Source organism: Eubalaena glacialis, chromosome 8, assembly GCF_028564815.1.
Source record: "Eubalaena glacialis isolate mEubGla1 chromosome 8, mEubGla1.1.hap2.+ XY, whole genome shotgun sequence".
NCBI lineage: Eukaryota > Metazoa > Chordata > Mammalia > Artiodactyla > Balaenidae > Eubalaena > Eubalaena glacialis.
Window position 1 is genome coordinate 32,246,553 of NC_083723.1, and position 6,000 is coordinate 32,252,552.

Below are 6,000 nucleotides of genomic sequence, written 5' to 3' on the forward strand. Positions count from 1 at the left end.
GACGTAACCTGGAAAGAGCCACTAAAGAGAACAGAATGGAGGTGCCTTTAAAAGGTAAACATTGAGCTACCATATGATCCAACAGACCCATTCCTGGAACTATAACCTAAGAAGACAGAATTGGAAGACACAAGGCAGGCAAATCTGCATTGCATAGTATTACAATAGCCAAGATATGGAAGTACCAAAAGTCCACCGACAGATGGGTGGACAAAGAAGAACTGCTACATGTACACATGGAATATGAGCTAGCGAAAAAATGAAACAATGCCATTTGCAGCACCACAGATGAGTCTAGAAGTAATCACGCAACTTGTAGTAAGTGAGACAGCGAAAGACACATATCCTATCATATCACATACAGGTGTTACCTAAAAATTGAAACAAACGAAGATATTTCCACAGAGAAAGGCAATCACAGATTCAGTACAAAAACTTATGCTTCGCCAAATGGAAAGGTGTGAGGATTGGATACACTACCATATTGAGGTTAACGGAGAGATACCAACACATGTGAAATATATAATCACCAAAGATCTACGGAATACCAAGGGAAGACTACTCAACATTGTGTCATAACCTACATGGGAAAATGATCTGAAGAAGAATAGATATATGTATATGTGTGAAAGAAGCACATCTTGCACACCTAGAACAAACAAAACATTGTAATCAAGTTTGCTGTGATAAAAAATAAAAATTAACTTAAAACTACGAACAAGAAGTAATGAGACATATACTTAAAGGGCTTTTTCCTGGCACATTCCATTCTAATTTACAACCTAGAACACCACTTCCAGTAAGGCTCTGTTGCCCTAGTAACCAGATTTGGTAAAGGAGAAATGCTGCCGCCTTGTGGCCCATTCCCGCAAGAGCAGCTTTGAACCCACAGCTAATGGTCACTTAACATTCACAAGGACTCAGGGCTGTAAAGGACACCTGCCCTCAAAATTGTGCTGAGGTAGGGAATGGATAAAACAATTCAAAACAGGCAACATTTTCAAGAAGATAGTATGAAGAGGTAAGTTTTACTCACTCTCTTTTTAGAAAAAGGAAAATGGATAAAAGCTCAACCTCAGGAAGTATTAGACTCATGCAATCTAATCTACAAAAAGTTTTCAACTCACACCAGTCGACTGACCATCAGCAAAAAGCCTACAAACAATCAATGCTGAAGAGGTTTTAGAGAACTCTGTACCCTCTAGCTGCTGGTGAGATGTAAAGTGGTTAACAGCCAATAATGAGAACAGAAAGGAGCTGCGTTTAAAAGGAGAAATTGAGGTACCATTCAATCCAGCAGGCGCACCAATGGGCCTCTCACCTGAGAAGACCAGAATCAAGAAGACCCGGGCTGCAAAAGCTGCACTGCAGCCTTATTCACAATAGACAAGACAGTGAAGCAACCAAAATGTCCATCAACGGATGAAGGGATAAACAAGACGTGGTCCATGTACACAATGAATACTAGCCATGGAAAACCATGAAACACTGCTCTTTGAGGCACCATAGATGATCTTGGAGATAATCACAGAACATGAGGGAAGTCGGAAAGCAAAAGTCCTATATCCTATGAAATCACTTATAGGCGTTATCTAATAACTGACACAAATGAACATATTTCCACAGGGAAAGGCAATCACAGACTTATAAAAAAAAACTATGCTTACCTAAAAGGAAAGGTGGGGGGAATGGATAAATGAAGATTAGCGTTACCATCTGTATACAAATTCATATTATATACATATATCAAAAAGACCGACCATATAGCAAGGGAGGTTGATGGAACACTCTGTAATAATTTACATGGGAAGAGGATCTCTACATAAATAGATATATATAATGTGTAAATGAACCAGAGTGTGTACACCTTGGACAAACAACATTCGAACCATTACCCCAATGTCAAAAATTAAAACAACGAACTAGAAGTAATGAGACATAAACTTATGGGTGGTTTTCCTGGCACATTCCATTCAAATTTACAACCCAGGTAAACGACTTCCAGAACGGCTCTGCTGCCCTAGTACCCAGATTCGGGAATGGAGAAATGCTGCCTCCTTGTGGCCGTTTCCCACAACAGCAGCTTTAAACCCACTGCAAAAGGTCACTAAATATTCACCAATTCAGTTCTGTAAATGTCACCTGCCCTCCAAAAAATACTGAGGTCGAAAATCGACCCAAAAATTCAAGAGTGCAACCTTCCAAAAAGACAATTTGAAGAGGTAGATTGTACTCACACTTTTTTTTTTCTTTTTTCTTTTAACACAAAAGAAAAAGGCGTGGAAAAATGATGAATTTTAGGAATTTTTAAAGACATGTCAACCCAAATTACAAAAACCTATCAGCTCACACCAGTCAGAATGGCCCTCGACAAAAATGCTGCAAACAATAAATGCTGACGTGATTGTGGAGAAATGAGTACCCTCGATTCTAAGGGGGACGTGGTAAGAGCCACTAATGAAAGCACAATTGAGGTGCCTTGAAAAGGTAACATTGAGCTACCATACCAGTCAATCAATCATACCCACTGCTGGGTGTATCACCTGAGAAAATGAAAATCCAAAAGTCACAGGCTGGCAATCCTGCACTCCAGCAATAGTTACCATAGGCAACACTTGGAAGCAACGAAAACGTCCATCAACAGAGGAATGCACCAAGAAGAAGTGGTCCATGTCCACAATGGAATATTAGCCATGGAAAACATTGAAGCACTGCTCTTTGAGGCACCGTACATGAGCCTGGAGATAATCACAAAACATGAAGTAGGACGGAAAGCAAAAGACCTATATCCTATAATATCACTTATGGCATTATCTAATAACTGACACAAATGAACATATTTCCAAAGAGAAAGACACTCACGGGCTTAGAAAACAAACTATGCTCATCTAAAAGGAAAGGAGGGGGGAATTGATAAATGAAGAATAGTGTTACTATACGTATACAAATACATATTATATACATGTATCAAAAAGACCGAACATATAGCAAGGGAGGTCTATGGAACACTGTAATATTTTACATGGGAAGAGGATCTGTACATTAATAGACGTAGATAATGTACAAATGAACCAGATTGTGTACACCTAGGAAAAACAATATTCTAATCTTTACTCTGATTAAAAAAATGTAAAAACCCAAGAAGAAGTAATGAGACATAAACTTATGGGGATTTCTCCTGGCAAATTCCATTCTCATTTACAACCTAGGACAACGACTTCCAGAAAGGCTCTGCTGCCCTAGTACCCAGATTGGGGAATGGAGAAATGCTGCCTCCTTGTGGCCGTTTCCCACAACAGCAGCTTTAAACCCACTGCGAAAGGTCACTAAATATTCACCAACTTGCAGTTCTGTAAATGACACCTGCCCTCCAATAAATTTCTGGGGTCAAAAATCGACGAAAAAATTGAAAAGAGGGCAACCTTCGAAGAAGACAATTTCAAGAGGTATATTGTACACACGGTTTTTTCTTTTAAGTGAAAAGAAAAAGGCGTGGGAAAATGATAAAGTTTAGGAATTTTTAAAGATAGGCAAACGGAAATTACAAATACCTATCAGCTCACAGCAGTCAGAATGGCCATCAGCAAAAATGCTGCAAACAATACATGCTGAAGGGATTGTGGAGAAATGTGTACCCTGAGCTCTAAGGGGGACGTGGTAAGAACCATTCCTGTAAACACAATGGAGGTGCTTTGAAAAGGTAAACATTGAGCTACCAGTGAATCAAGCATACCATCTGCTGAGCCTATCACCTGAGAAAATGAGAATCAAAAAGTCACAGGCTGGCAAACCTGTACGCCAGCAATACTTACCATAGTCAACACATGGAAGCAACAAAAGTGTCCATCAACAGAGGAATACACCAAGAAGAAGTGGTCCATGTATACAACGGAATTGTACTCCAGTAAAAAATGTAAATTAAATTTAAAAAACAAACAAATGTAAGGAGACATCAGCAACTGTGGGTTTCTCCGGGCACATTCCACTCTAATTTATAACCGAAGAACACCACTGGCTGGTAGGTCTGTTTCCCTAGTACCAGCGTGGGGAACGTAGAAAGGCTGCCGCCCTCTGGCCGTTACCTGCAAAAGCAGGTTTAAAGCTTGAGCTAATGGTCACTTCATATGAACTAGTACTGCAGGGCTGTAAATGAAACCTGCCCTCAAAATGTCTTGAGGGAGGTAATGGCCAAAATATTTCAAAAGGTGACACATACTTCAAGTAAACACTTTGAAGAACTAAGCTCTAATCACAGCTGGAAAAATAAAAAGCACATGTCTTAAAGCTCAATTTCAACGCATTATGAGACACATGCAAATTCAACCACAAAGAGGTATCAGCTCAAACCAGTCAGAATAACCATCAGCAAAAAAACTACAAAGAATAAATGCTGAAGGTGCTGTGGAGAAGTGCATACCCTCAACTTTACGTGGGACGTAACCTGGAAAGAGCCACTAAAGAGAACAGAATGGAGGTGCCTTTAAAAGGTAAACATTGAGCTACCATATGATCCAACAGACCCATTCCTGGAACTATAACCTAAGAAGACAGAATTGGAAAGACACAGGCAGGCAAATCTGCATTGCATAGTATTACAATAGCCAAGATATGGAAGTAACCAAAAAGTCCACCGACAGATGGGTGGACAAAGAAGAACTGCTACATGTACACATGGAATATGAGCTAGCGAAAAAATGAAACAATGCCATTTGCAGCACCACAGATGAGTCTAGAAGTAATCACGCAACTTGTAGTAAGTGAGACAGCGAAAGACACATATCCTATCATATCACATACAGGTGTTACCTAAAAATTGAAACAAACGAAGATATTTCCACAGAGAAAGGCAATCACAGATTCAGTACAAAAACTTATGCTTCGCCAAATGGAAAGGTGTGAGGATTGGATACACTACCATATTGAGGTTAACGGAGAGATACCAACACATGTGAAATATATAATCACCAAAGATCTACGGAATACCAAGGGAAGACTACTCAACATCGTGTCATAACCTACATGGGAAAATGATCTGAAGAAGAATAGATATATGTATATGTGTGAAAGAAGCACATCTTGCACACCTAGAACAAACAAAACATTGTAATCAAGTTTGCTGTGATAAAAAATAAAAATTAACTTAAAACTACGAACAAGAAGTAATGAGACATATACTTAAAGGGCTTTTTCCTGGCACATTCCATTCTAATTTACAACCTAGAACACCACTTCCAGTAAGGCTCTGTTGCCCTAGTAACCAGATTTGGTAAAGGAGAAATGCTGCCGCCTTGTGGCCCATTCCCGCAAGAGCAGCTTTGAACCCACAGCTAATGGTCACTTAACATTCACAAGGACTCAGGGCTGTAAAGGACACCTGCCCTCAAAATTGTGCTGAGGTAGGGAATGGATAAAACAATTCAAAACAGGCAACATTTTCAAGAAGATAGTATGAAGAGGTAAGTTTTACTCACTCTCTTTTTAGAAAAAGGAAAATGGATAAAAGCTCAACCTCAGGAAGTATTAGACTCATGCAATCTAATCTACAAAAAGTTTTCAACTCACACCAGTCGACTGACCATCAGCAAAAAGCCTACAAACAATCAATGCTGAAGAGGTTTTAGAGAACTCTGTACCCTCTAGCTGCTGGTGAGATGTAAAGTGGTTAACAGCCAATAATGAGAACAGAAAGGAGCTGCGTTTAAAAGGAGAAATTGAGGTACCATTCAATCCAGCAGGCGCACCAATGGGCCTCTCACCTGAGAAGACCAGAATCAAGAAGACCCGGGCTGCAAAAGCTGCACTGCAGCCTTATTCACAATAGACAAGACAGTGAAGCAACCAAAATGTCCATCAACGGATGAAGGGATAAACAAGACGTGGTCCATGTACACAATGAATACTAGCCATGGAAAACCATGAAACAGTGCTCTTTGAGGCACCATAGATGATCTTGGAGATAATCACAGAACATGAGGGAAGTCGGAAAGCAAAAGTCCTATA